We start from the raw sequence: 12411 nt of genomic DNA, 5'->3' as shown, positions 1-12411 counted from the left end.
TACAGGTTGTAGATATGTGCTATTTACAGAATGCAGATATGTGCGATTTACAGATTGCAGATATGTGCGATTTACAGAATGCGATTTACAGAATGCAGATATGTGCAATTTACAGGTTGCAGAATGCAGTTATGTGCGATTTACAGGTTGCAGAATGCAAATATGTGCGATTTACAGGTTACAGAAAAGGTGCCTGATGTGGTTATACACAAGATAAGCATGATTCATCTGCTTCAGTAGAGCCCTGTGTATAATGTGCAGCCTGGTATATGATGTTGATTCGATAAGGGGTGTGGCTTGTGAGAAGTGAGAGGGGCCAAATCTGAGGGGCGTGGTCTTGCACCCCCCCATCCTAAAACTTCACCAGCTGCCACTGCCAACATACCAACCTTCCCGTGCGTAAATTGCGATAAAGAGAGAAAACTGGAAAAGTGTTTGACATGAAATGGATAGAGCCGAGCCACCTGTCATTCTGCAAGCAATTAAAAACATACACTCAGGCCCCATGAACCTTAAAATGTGTCAGGTAGGATAATAAGAAAGGTGAAATGATACAGCATGAAATGAGGGAAATGAATAAACGACTTGCCACTAAGCAATCCTGAACAACCTAGACCGACCTTCTCCCAACCTGTAAACATACAAATAAAATAAGTACCTCAGTGGTGAAGCCGTGTTGCGAAACCCAATTTGGTGACCTCCCACCTGGCCCTTACCATGAGGTAACAAACCCCTAAGTAACCCGAACCTACCTGAATAGCCGAGACTGCAAATCCAAAGAAGAAAACACCCCTGAGGTCCTGCAACCGTGCCGACACTTGACAGTACGTAGAACTGACTAAGGACAAAAGAAATGAGACAAGCCAAATAACCATGCGACTCGCCACTGAATCAACAGAAACCAAGACCTGACCAGAGCAACATACAACTTATCCCACCCGTGTAAAACGTACCGAGAAAATACCCCGAAGGAAATAAGAGAGGCCCTGATGATAAATGAGCTTATAACGACCACCATGATCGCAGCAACATGAGAGGCTCCCTTTCCTCCCTCCCCCAAAACATCCCCTGACCATCTGGACCAAACGCACCCCCCCTTTCCCAGAAAAAACACCCTAAACCCTGCATGTGTGCCCTGCCTGGACCCCACACCGACTGAGCTTTCCCAGCGACAATACCAACCCAGAACCAACTGCACAGGCACTTACTACGGTTTTGACAAAAGTATAACTTGTATTGGCCACTCACAACCATACACAGCTCCAAAGTAGTTCCTGAGGGAAAAGGAAAGGAAAACATAGCATAAAATGACATTGCAGTATAACTGAAAAGAGAAACCCCCAACATTCCACAGTGCCCTGCAGTGAGGAGCCAGAGCCTGGGAACATAAAATGAAACATGACAATGAAATGACAACCGGAAAGAAATGACTGCAAAACACCCCAGCCGTTACCCGTGCATGACCATGACACCGCCCTACTTCTTACAATATCGACAGCAAAAATGTCCTATCCCAGACAGTGAGGCCCCTATGGAAACACTGCTGTTTGCAAATCAGTGACATACTCCCCCCCTGCACCAACCCCCCCCGGGCAAAACAGCAGGCAGCGCCTTCTGTCAGACTACCCTCCCCCCAACATGATCCCTAAGAAACGCCCACAACCTCCAGCAAGAACGTACCTATGTTGGCCAGTGATACCCCTATAGAATGCACTGCTATAATGACACCAGTGCCACCCCCCTCCCCCCCAAAATGAAAAAATTAGGCAGCGACTTCTGCTGGCTGTGACCACCCCCATCCCTACAAATGATTAAAATGAACCACACATTGACAATCCCCCCTACCCCCATCAGAACGCAACCATACCTCTAACCTGAAATGACCCCCTCTGACAACCTGCGACTACCCCCCGCTCCCCCGGAATAAATGCCCCCCAAGAAAACACCAACCCCCCACCAAGTACCTGACCTTGCACGACGGCAGAGAGAATAGGAGCCTACCACCGCCGAACACCTCCACAAGATGCACCGGAAATGCCGTCCGCGGTCACACCGGAAATGACATGTGCGATCGAAACCCAGACTCCTAACCCGAGATACGCCCACAACCTCCGGAAACATCCAGCAGGGCGGAACCGAGGCCGTCTTATAACAGCGAGGCTCCTCCCACAAATGGAGGCGGACCTACGTCCCGCCTCCCCACATCCACATGTTGTTGGCGTCGATGACCTGTTTTGTTTTTCTGCTTGTTTGCAGAGGTGACCATCATGGCGTTTGTCAAGAGGGTTGAGAGTGGCCAGCAAGATTGCCTACGGCCACATCACCCTGAATGCGCTTGATCTCGGATGCTAAGCAGGGTCGGGCCTGTTTTTTTTTTTAACATAAGATTTTATGAAATTTGTACAGTACATGTCAGAACAGTGGTACAATCTCAGCAGTGATTGTCATGACATTTTACAGCGGTAGACCAAGAAGAGTATATAGAGAGAAAAATCCAATCTGGGCTAAGCAGCATAGATAACATATCAGATTACAACATACAATCAGGTAGTATCCTTGTCAAGCCAGAATTGCATTCAGAAAGTAAGGTCAGTGTAGTACACATCATCACAGGGGGGGTACCATCGTCTATACCAAACACAGGTCATCCCCAGCTAACTGAAAAAGGCAAACAGATTTCCCGGCCCTCCCTACCACCACCACCTTCCTACTTAGAGATTCTTATACCGTCTTCAGCTTAGTGACTAAGGAAGTGGTCTCTCTTTGGTCCAGGGGCCCCATATCTTATCAAATTTTTTGGGACAGTTTCTTCCCAGGTACCTCAATTTATAGAGCGGCAAGGCCGCATCAATCAGGGCTCTCCATTGAGAAACCATTGAGGGACTAGGGTCCTGCCATTTAATTAGGATAGCTTTCCTAGCATAGAAGGCTGAGTAGAATACCAATAGTTTTTTAGCCTGCGATGCTGGGAGCGTATCTACAATTCCCAATAAAAGGGGTAGCAGATCACAGGGGACTTCAAACTGGCCTATAGAACTGATCTCCGATGCCACCCCCCTCCAGAAGGTCTGCAAGCACACACAGGACCATGTAATATGGAAGAAAGTACCAGAGGCCAAGCCGCATTTAGGGCACATATCATTTCTGTTAGGGTAAATTCTGGCCAGACGTTCCGGGGAGTAGTAAGCTCAGTGAAGAAACCTAAGCTGGGTGTATCTGTCTCTAGAGGATATCATGAGAGGTAGATATTGTTAGACACCCTCCTCCCAATCCCCCTCCTCTAATTCTGGTATATCTCGCTGCCATCTGGAGAACAGACGGGAGAAAACAGAGGTATCAATACTGTTTAAAACATCATATAGGGTCGACAATGTTTTCTTTTCATTCGATAGGGCCAGAATGGTCTCCACAGGGGTCGCCTCCAGAGTGATAGCACATGTAAACTGTGCTCGATAGGCATGCCGGAGCTGGATGTATCTAAAAAACATGGAGTTAGGCATCTCGTGTCTACGTTTCAGTTCATCAAATGGAAGCAACCCCTGTGAGGAGGAGACATCCGCCAAAGTTTTGATACCACTCCGGGCCCATAACAGCGGGCCGGAATGGTTTGAAAGTGGGGCAGCCGCGGGTTCCCCCACAACGGAGTAGCAGGGGACCAGCTATGCGGTTTTCCTATCCTGGTCCTAACTGCATCCCAGACCCTCAGTGTGGTCCGCATCGAGGGAGTAACCCCGGAATTGGACCTAGGGCCTCTGTGGACCAAATTCCGGAGTTCGGAATAAGAGCCCAGGAGTGCCACCTCAAGGGTAGCTGCAGGGTTTGCCGGCTCTGCCCACAACCACCACCGCACCATTACCAGGACTGCGGCCCAGTAGTATTTAACAAAGGACGGTAAAGCTAAACCCCCTAAAGAGAGCGGAAGCTGAATCTTGCTCTGTGCTATTCTCGGGGTGCCGCTGTTCCAGATAAAATAAATAATCAGACTGTTTAGCTTCCGAAAGAAAGCCTGGGGAATATGCACTGGGGTTTGTCTAAATAAGTAGGTGAACTTGGGCAGGACCGTCATCTTGATCATGTTAACTCTGCCCCCTGGCGAAAGAGGCAAAGTCCTCCAACCTGAGCACTGTCGCGTCAGTGAGGACAAAACCGGGTCAAGATTAAGAGGTATGAATCGGGTCAGGTCTCTGTGGATTATCACCCCCAAATACTTAAACTGTGTGACCAACTGAAGTGGGGCAATAACTGGGAGCCCAGCATCCGAGGGGTGAAGGGCAAACAGGACAGACTTGTCCTAGTTTACTCGGACACCTGAGTACCTGCCAAAGGTGTCGATAAGGGAGAGGGCCTCCTCCAATGACGTGGACACCTCCCGGAGGTACAAAAGGGTGTCGTCGGCAAATAAGGGAAATTTTCTCCTCCACAGAGCCCAAGGGGATGCCAGGGATCACCGAAGAAGATCTGATCAACATGGCCATTGGGTCTATAGCTAGCGCAAAGAGCGCCGGAGAGAGCAGGCATCCCTGTTGAGTACCCCTGCGGAGGAGAAAAGGGGGAGAAACAACCCATCCAGTGCGCACTCGTGCCCTAGGGGCACCGTAGATAGCCTTCACCCAGGAAACAAATCTGGGGCCAAAGCGGAGCAGGACCCCCCAAAGATACTCCCACTCGACAGAGTCGAATGCTTTTTCAGCATCCAGGGAGGCCACTGCATCCGCCGGAGCCAGGTGGGCATCAGATCCCAGAACCGTGTATAACCTCCAGAGATTTACAGTATATCCATACCCTTGCCCGGCATAAAACCAGTCTGGTCCTCGTGAACCAGGGTGAGGATTACCTCATTTAATCTCCACGCCAAGATTTTAGTAAGGACCTTGGCGTCGGCATTAAGTAAGGATATGGGTCGGTATAAGGAACACAGCTCCGGGTCCTTACCCGGCTTGGGTATAACCACTATGATCGCCTCAGCCATTGACGCCGGTAGGGCCTCCCCCCGAAGAGATTGGACTATCATATAGTGCAGCCTGGGGACCAACTCGTCCCCATACTGCCTATAAAATTCCAGAGGAATCCCATCAAGGCCCGGAGTTTCCCCCGCCTGGAGTTCCCCCAGCGCCCGCCGAACCTCCTCCTCCGCTATGGGGGCCTCCAGAGAGTCCCGGGCCTCAGGAGAGAGAGTAGGGAACTGGATATGGTTCAGGAACCGGTCAAGGTCAGCGCTGGAGTAGTCCACCCGAGAGCTATAGAGATCGCTATAGTAGGAAGCGAACCGGGCATTTATGAGCGAGGGGTCCACCAGAACCGTGCCATCCGAGCCCCAAATACAGGCAATAGAGGTGATAGGCTGTTGCTCTCTAGCCAACCAGGCCAGCAGGCGGGTGAGCCCCCTGCTCAAAAATGCGGTGCGTCTGAGCCAGTTGTTGCTTTTTTGCCCCCGACACCCTAAGAAGCATCACCTCCCTGTAACCCATTTACATGTCTAGATAAGTAATAGGGTTCTGGGTGGAGACATAGCAAGCCTCCAGCTCCCTGGCAGATACCTCAGCTTCCGCCAAAGTAATCGCCAACTCATGTCGGGCCTTAGCTATAGAGGATTGGTATGCCCCCCTAATGTATGCCTTAAACGCATCCCACACATTAAGTTCTGAGGCCGAACCCGCATTTGTTAGCCAGTAAGTCTGGATATGTTTAGAAATCTCCATCTTCACCAGCGGGTCAGAGATCCAATACCTAGATAAGCGCCAGATTCTCTCCGTGGGGGGAGTCAGCATTTGAAAGGTACATAGCATGGGGGCATGATCCGATATGCCTCTCGGAAGCATGTCCACCACCCGCACCCGTGAGAGAATCTCGCCACTAACCAACACCAGGTCAATCCGTGACATAGCTCTATAGGAGTGACATGTATAGGCCTTCTCCCCCGGGTCTCCACCGCCAAACATCAGTAAGGCCATAAAGGTCAGCCCATCTCGATAGCGGGGAGTCCACTCCACACCCCAGGGACATCCTATCCAATGCAGGGTTTGGTACCATGTTAAAATCACCCGCAATAATAATGTTATTGGTGGGGTAACTAGACAGGAGGGGAACCAGTAGCTTTAACAGGGCAGTGGCAGCTGGTGGCGGGATGTAAAGACCCACAATTACCATTTCCACTGTGTCTATAACAGCATGCAGGATCACATATCTGCCCCCCGGGTCCAGTTGGACATTCAGTATTTCACACGTCAGGGATTTATGTATCAGTATACTAACCCCTCGTGCATAGCACGAGTACGTAGAGTGATAACCCCTGCCCACCCACTGCCTCCGCAGGCTCAAGATCCTACCCCCCACAAGATGTGTCTCCTGTAGGATGCACACATGTGGGCTATGCTGCTTAAGATATGCCCATACCAAGGAGCGTTTTAATTTATCGTTCAGTCCCCGGACGTTCCAGGACAGCAGCCTCATCTGAGCCATAGCGAGGTCTGCCGCAAAAGAACGCCAGGGGAGCATCGTATCCCTGGGCCCGGGTGGAGACAAGTATCACAATGCCCACCCCCCGGCAGGCCCAACCCTGCTTAGCATCCGAGATCAGACGAGATCGGGCGCATTCAGGGTGATGTGGCCGTAGGCAGTCTTGTTGGCCACTCTCAACCCTCTTGACAAACGCAAAGATGGTCACCTCTGCAAACAAGCAGAAAAACAAAACAGGTCGTCGACGCCAACAACATATTAAAAATAGCCTACGTCACCTGGTATTCCCAGGCAGTCTCCCATCCAGGTACTAACCAGGCCCGACCCTGCCTAGCATCTGAGATCAGACAAGATCAGGGACATTCAGGGTGACATGGCTGTAGGTGATCTTGCTGGCCACTCTCAACCCTCTTGACAAACGCCAAGATGGTCACCTCGGCAAACAAGCAGAAAAATTAAACAGGTCGTAGACGCCTACAACATATAAAAAAAAAGACTACGGCACCTGATATTCGCAGGCGGTCTCCCATCCAAGTACTAACCAGGCCCGACCCTGCTTAGCATCGGAGATCAGGCGCATTCAGGATACTATGAATGCCCCCAATCTCATCTGATCTCAGATGCTAAGCAGGTTCGGGCCTGGTTAGCACCTGGATGGGAGACCGCCTGGATGGGAATAGGCCAAGATGGTCACCTCTGCAAACAAGCAGAAAAATAAAACAGGTCGTCGACGCCAACAACATATTAAAAAAAAAGCCTACGGCACCTGGTTCACCCAGTGGGTCTCCCATCCAGGTACTAACCAGGCCCAACCCTGCTTAGCATACGATGTGGCCAAAGGCAATCTTGCTGGCCTCTCTCAACCCTCCTGAAAAATTCCAAGATGGTCACCTCGGCAAACAAGCAGAAAAATAAAACTGGTCGTCGATACCAACAACAAATAACAAAAAGCCTACGGCACCTGGTATTCCCGGGAGGTCTCCCATCCTTGTACTAAGCATGCCCGACCCTGCTTAGCATCTGAGATTAGAAGAGATCAGGCGCATTCAGGTTGATGAGTCCATAGGCCATCTTGCTGGCCACTCTCAAGACTCTTGGCAAACGCCAAGATGGTCACCTCAGGACTTCCGGCCAGATGTGATCGCGGCAGCAGCAGCGTCTCGCAGCTCCACTGCTCCGTCAGCCATCCGACCGCTGTTCAGCGAATTCCGCGCCCGACAGGTATCCCACCGGCTAGGGGAAACCGAGCGGCAGCTGAGGATGCCTTCATCGGCCGCGAAGAGAGCGGCTAAGGCTAGCAGCACCCCGCGGAAATCCACCACCTCACTGATCATGGAGGCTGGCCCCGCCCCCGCCGCGTTGTCTTCTCCGCCGAGGTCACAGCACGCCGCGCTTCGGGAGGGGGGTATGGCGCAGCTTCAGGAGGCAGAGGGAATCCTCCCAGGCCATGCACATCCCTCTGGCATAGTAGTGACAGATATTACCCGGCCTATCCTTGAGGCAATTAACGCCAGCAAGGCCATGTCTCCTCAACTACGGAGACGTGGTGAAGGGGTTCCATTCTACATTGGGGGGGGGGGTTTACATCTGATTTGGGCCTAGTGGATTGACAATGGATTGGCGATATTTGACGTGAAGGAACCCTTACCACCTGCTATTGCTGCTCGGTTGATGGGGTCCTGGGGTTAGTGTGTTCCCATGCTGTTTTGCCCATGGTTTCGGACTAAAGGGACAGAGGTACAAGGGTGGGGATGTGGTGCTACCTCCTGGACTTTACTGCCGGGGTTGCATGTTCTGCCACTCTGGGGGTTCTTCTTGAACCGGGGGCTTTTTGGTTAACGTGGCACCCTGTCCCCCACCCCCTTTCCTGTGCCGGACTCCTACAGGACCCCTTTGGCATTTACTGCAACGGATGTCTGTCCAATGACTGATTGCTGTGCTGGGCCGGTTACCAGTCTCTGGTCGGTGCTACTGTCGGGCCTGGCTCCCGTATTGCTGATCGGAGCTTGTGAAGACGCTACGGAACCAGCTAAGGAACTGCCGGACTTTCGATTAGTGCGGCGGGAGTTCAAAGTGACAGTTATGGTCACGTTTTTTGGTTTTGGGACTAAGCTTAATGCCGGACATGTTGGGGTTGTTTCTGGTACACAAGCATGGGTGTTTTTTTGAGGGGTCACAGCTCGATACAGGGATGTAATTGATGCTAAAGTTGTCTTAGTGATGTTGTTACAAACCTTGTGGAAGAGTCAACTCCCACCACTTGGGTCATGCTGGCTGGCCATAGAAGCCACTTTTGATAATGGCGGATGAGTTGAGAATTGTGTCTTGGAAGGTTCGAGGCCTTAAACCACAGACTTAAGAGGGCCTCAGTGTTCCAATTTCTTAAAGTTTCTAAGCCACACCTGGTTCTCCTGCAGGAAACACACTTGACCTGGCCTTTGGGAATAATGTGTTGTTGCCGTATGTGTCTGAGACCTCATATCTGGTGGGGGGGTTGACCGATCACAATCCTCTGGCGGTCACCCTAACCTTTGGGAAGGTTGAGCCCCAAACTCCCCAAAAGTGTGCGGCAGTATTTGATGAAAAGTGATGATGTGAGCGGGGCCCTGTTAAAGGGCAAAAGAGGACCATCCCTGGGTTGTCCTGCCAACTGGAGTAACAACAGATCAAAAACCATGACCGGGCACCAACTAGAATTGATCCTGAAAAACCTGATATCTGTGCCGGACCCAATCTGTTGCGTCTTACAAACCTCTAAATGTAATAAAAAATGATCAGGATACCTAACTAATTGATTAATGGACAACGTGCTAGACCCAGCCCCGGTACAAGCAAATTCCCCTGGCCTAAGAAAACCATAGAAGGCCAAATAAATTGCCGCCATCCGCACCAGACTAGGTAAAACCTCGAAAGGAGATCTAGATAACGTGACCGACAAGGCCCGGAAAATGTCCCCTGTGATAGGAAGCCTATTGCTGGGGCTCGGCGAGGCACCCTTCTTAATACCCCTCAGAACCGCCTTGACCGCATGAGCCGCAAACACCAAGGGTCTACGGGGATATTGTAAAGAGAAAAAATACTGCACGCCCGCCAAGTAACCCCTGATTGTGCAGTGAGATAACCCGAGCTGAGAATGATAGTAAGCTACAAACACTAAAATGTACCGCACATCCAAACAATCCGACCTGGGGAACAGGGTACGAAACGACGGAAAAGCTTTCCAAGCTGTGTGGTAAGCCCGCCTGGTGTTGATGGACAGAGACCTGTCGATCAACCCCAATGCGCCTGTCAAGTGCAACCCTAATCCATCTTCAGAAGTGAAAACTGCGGGGAGGGGGTCGCCGATACGTCTGCGTCCGGAACCTGCCGGAAAAAAGATGAAAAATCAAACCGGGACAGAGCATCTGCTGCAGAATTTTGCATGCCACTAATAAACCTGCAGGGTATGTGAAACCTAAAATTAAGTGACAACCAAGTGAGCCTGCATAAAAAAGACATGATGAGCAAGGAACTAGAACTGCCTTTATTGATGACCTCCTAAATTAGCTGATTGTCCGTGAAACACATGACAGTATTGCCCGTCCATAAATGTCCCCAAACCTGGGCTGCCGCCACTATGGGGTAAATCTCAAATAATGCCGACGTCTGAAAGAACATGCGAATCATGCCACATTCTTCTGGCTATGCCCCGCCAGCCAATGCGTATCAAAAATGGCTGCATAACCTTTAGAGGCGGCGGTATCGGTAACTACTTGCAAGAAGACAACGACACTGCTGGGATAAACATGGAAATCCCGTTCCAGTGATGGAGGAACTCATCCCACATGTGCAAATCGGACAAAGCTGCGGAATCTAAAATGACCCTAGAATCCGAGTCCGGGGCCATTGGTAGCAAAGCCAGCAACTGGGAAATGAAGGACCTGCCCGGAGGAATGATCCTCATGGCAAAGTTCAACATGCCCAGTAACGACTGCAAATCCTTCCTAGTAGTGGCCTGGGAAATTAGAAACCCATGGATCCGCTCTCTGATCCTGACCAACTTATCCTCCGGCAGGCTGGTCCTGCATGGACTGGGAGTCCAGAACGATACCCAGAAAGGTCAGAGTGGTAACTGGCCCTCCATTTTTTTGTCTGCCAATGGAACATTGAGAGCGGAAAAAACAGCTACCAACTTCTGAAGATCCGAAGGTACCTGGCCCTCACTCTCAATCAGAAGGTAGTCATCCAGGTAATGAATAACCTCCTGACAACACTCCTTCTGCTTGAGAATCCAATTGAGCGCCTCCGCAAACACATTAAAAAGCCAAGGACTACTTCTAGACCCAAAGGTAAGCTTGGTGACTGAGCAAACCACATCCCTGAAGATGCTAAAGGCTAACACGAAATCAGGGATGGAAAGTTTGCGACTGAGCCTATGGTCCCTGGTCTTGGCTACCACCAACACGTCGCCACAAGCATATGACTTGTTGTCCGCGATGTCATGGGCCACGATCAAGAGGGAGGCCAAGTCAACGTCCTTACCCTCCAAGATATCTTTTTTTATACTGGCCGGGATAAAATGGGCTGGAGTGACCGAAAATGAACGAGCACTATTACCTGCTGCCGATGGCAAGACCAGAGGTAACCCCGAGACTGCTGCTATGTCAAGACCCACAGGTGCCACTGGTGCCGGGCACGGAGAACACTCCAAAACCTCCACCCTGGCTCGTAACTCCTGAAAAGATGTCACCAACACACTAAGGGAGGAGTCAATCAACGTGAGTGATGCACCCACTTGTTCAGGGGTAGCACCCGAAGCAGTGGGGAATAAAAGTCTGAAAAGTTCAGTTTTACGAGCCGAAGCCAGATAAGCGACACCTCTACGACGAAGTTCAGCCATCAAACTGGGGACCGTCCAAGACCTCATGGAGGATGTGCTGCCATGTTCAGACTCCCCCGCCTGGGAAGGAGGGACGATCTCAGAATCCTCGATATCTGCCGCCTGAGACATGATCTAATTTGACATAAGCGACAGTGAGTTAGGAAAACCAACCTGACAAACCTAACCCGAGACTAGAGTGAGTGCTGATACCCTGAAATGATGACCCCACCCCCCTCCCCCAACCGCCCAATCCTCCCGACACAAACATACAGTGGAGGCCCGTCCATAGGGGGTGCCCGGGCGCCGCCTCCCCCTCCCATGTAGTAAAAAAAGTAAAAAAATATATATATATATATATATTTTTAAACATGTCCATTTAAGAAAAAAAAATATTTTTTTCAAATTTCCCCCCCTATGTGCACTGGCGCCGGGGCAGTGCAATATAAGAAGAACCACGTCTATGCAATCACAAGATTGGAGACAAGGCGCTTCATTTGCCCAAAAAAACAGTGCTCTGAGGCGTAGCCGATCGCGCCACAGCTTCCGGCGCGATCGACTGGCCGAGCAAGTGCATAGACTTGCACTTGAGTGAGCGGTGGCCGGTGCTTCCGACGTCACTCAAGGAAGTGACGTTGGCACGGCACTTCTCTATTCGGCCCGCCTGAGAGGATCAGGTAAGGGGCTGCCGCATGGCAGCTTAAACAATCTTGATCGTTTATTCCGCCCAGCCACCGGTACCCCCTCCACATCGATCTATCTTATGGTGGTCGCACTCGGCAGCATACCCCAACCCCCCACCCCCTGCTAAACAAGATTTAAAGAAATAGTGTTATCAGTGACCGGCAGCATACACCCCCCCCAAAGAAGCTTTTAAAAAAAAAGGGTTATTAATAATAAGGGGGGGTAAATGCTGCCAACCACCGATAATAACCCTTTTTTAAAATCTTGTTTAGGGGGGCAGGGATGGGGGTTAATGCTGCCGACCACCGATAATAACCCTTTTTTTAAAAATCTTGTTTGGGGGGTATGCTGCCGACCACCGCAGCATACCCCCCAAACAAGTTTTAAAAAAAAGGGTTATTATCGGTGGTCAG

At 50.6% G+C, this 12411-nt stretch overlaps 2 pseudogenes; both read right to left on the bottom strand.

Moving 5' to 3' along the window:
- Nucleotides 1–6722: 6722 nt before the first annotated feature.
- Nucleotides 6723–6841, bottom strand: LOC143957396 (5S ribosomal RNA; annotated as a pseudogene).
- Nucleotides 6842–7405: 564 nt separating this feature from the next.
- On the bottom strand, nucleotides 7406–7524 carry LOC143957585 (5S ribosomal RNA; annotated as a pseudogene).
- Nucleotides 7525–12411: the final 4887 nt, after the last annotated feature.

Source organism: Lithobates pipiens, unplaced genomic scaffold (genome assembly GCF_037356315.1).
Source record: "Lithobates pipiens isolate NorthernLeopardFrog02 unplaced genomic scaffold, aLitPip1_a1.2 Scaffold_52, whole genome shotgun sequence".
Lineage (NCBI taxonomy): Eukaryota > Metazoa > Chordata > Amphibia > Anura > Ranidae > Lithobates > Lithobates pipiens.
This window is presented reverse-complemented; position numbering and strand designations above follow the sequence as displayed.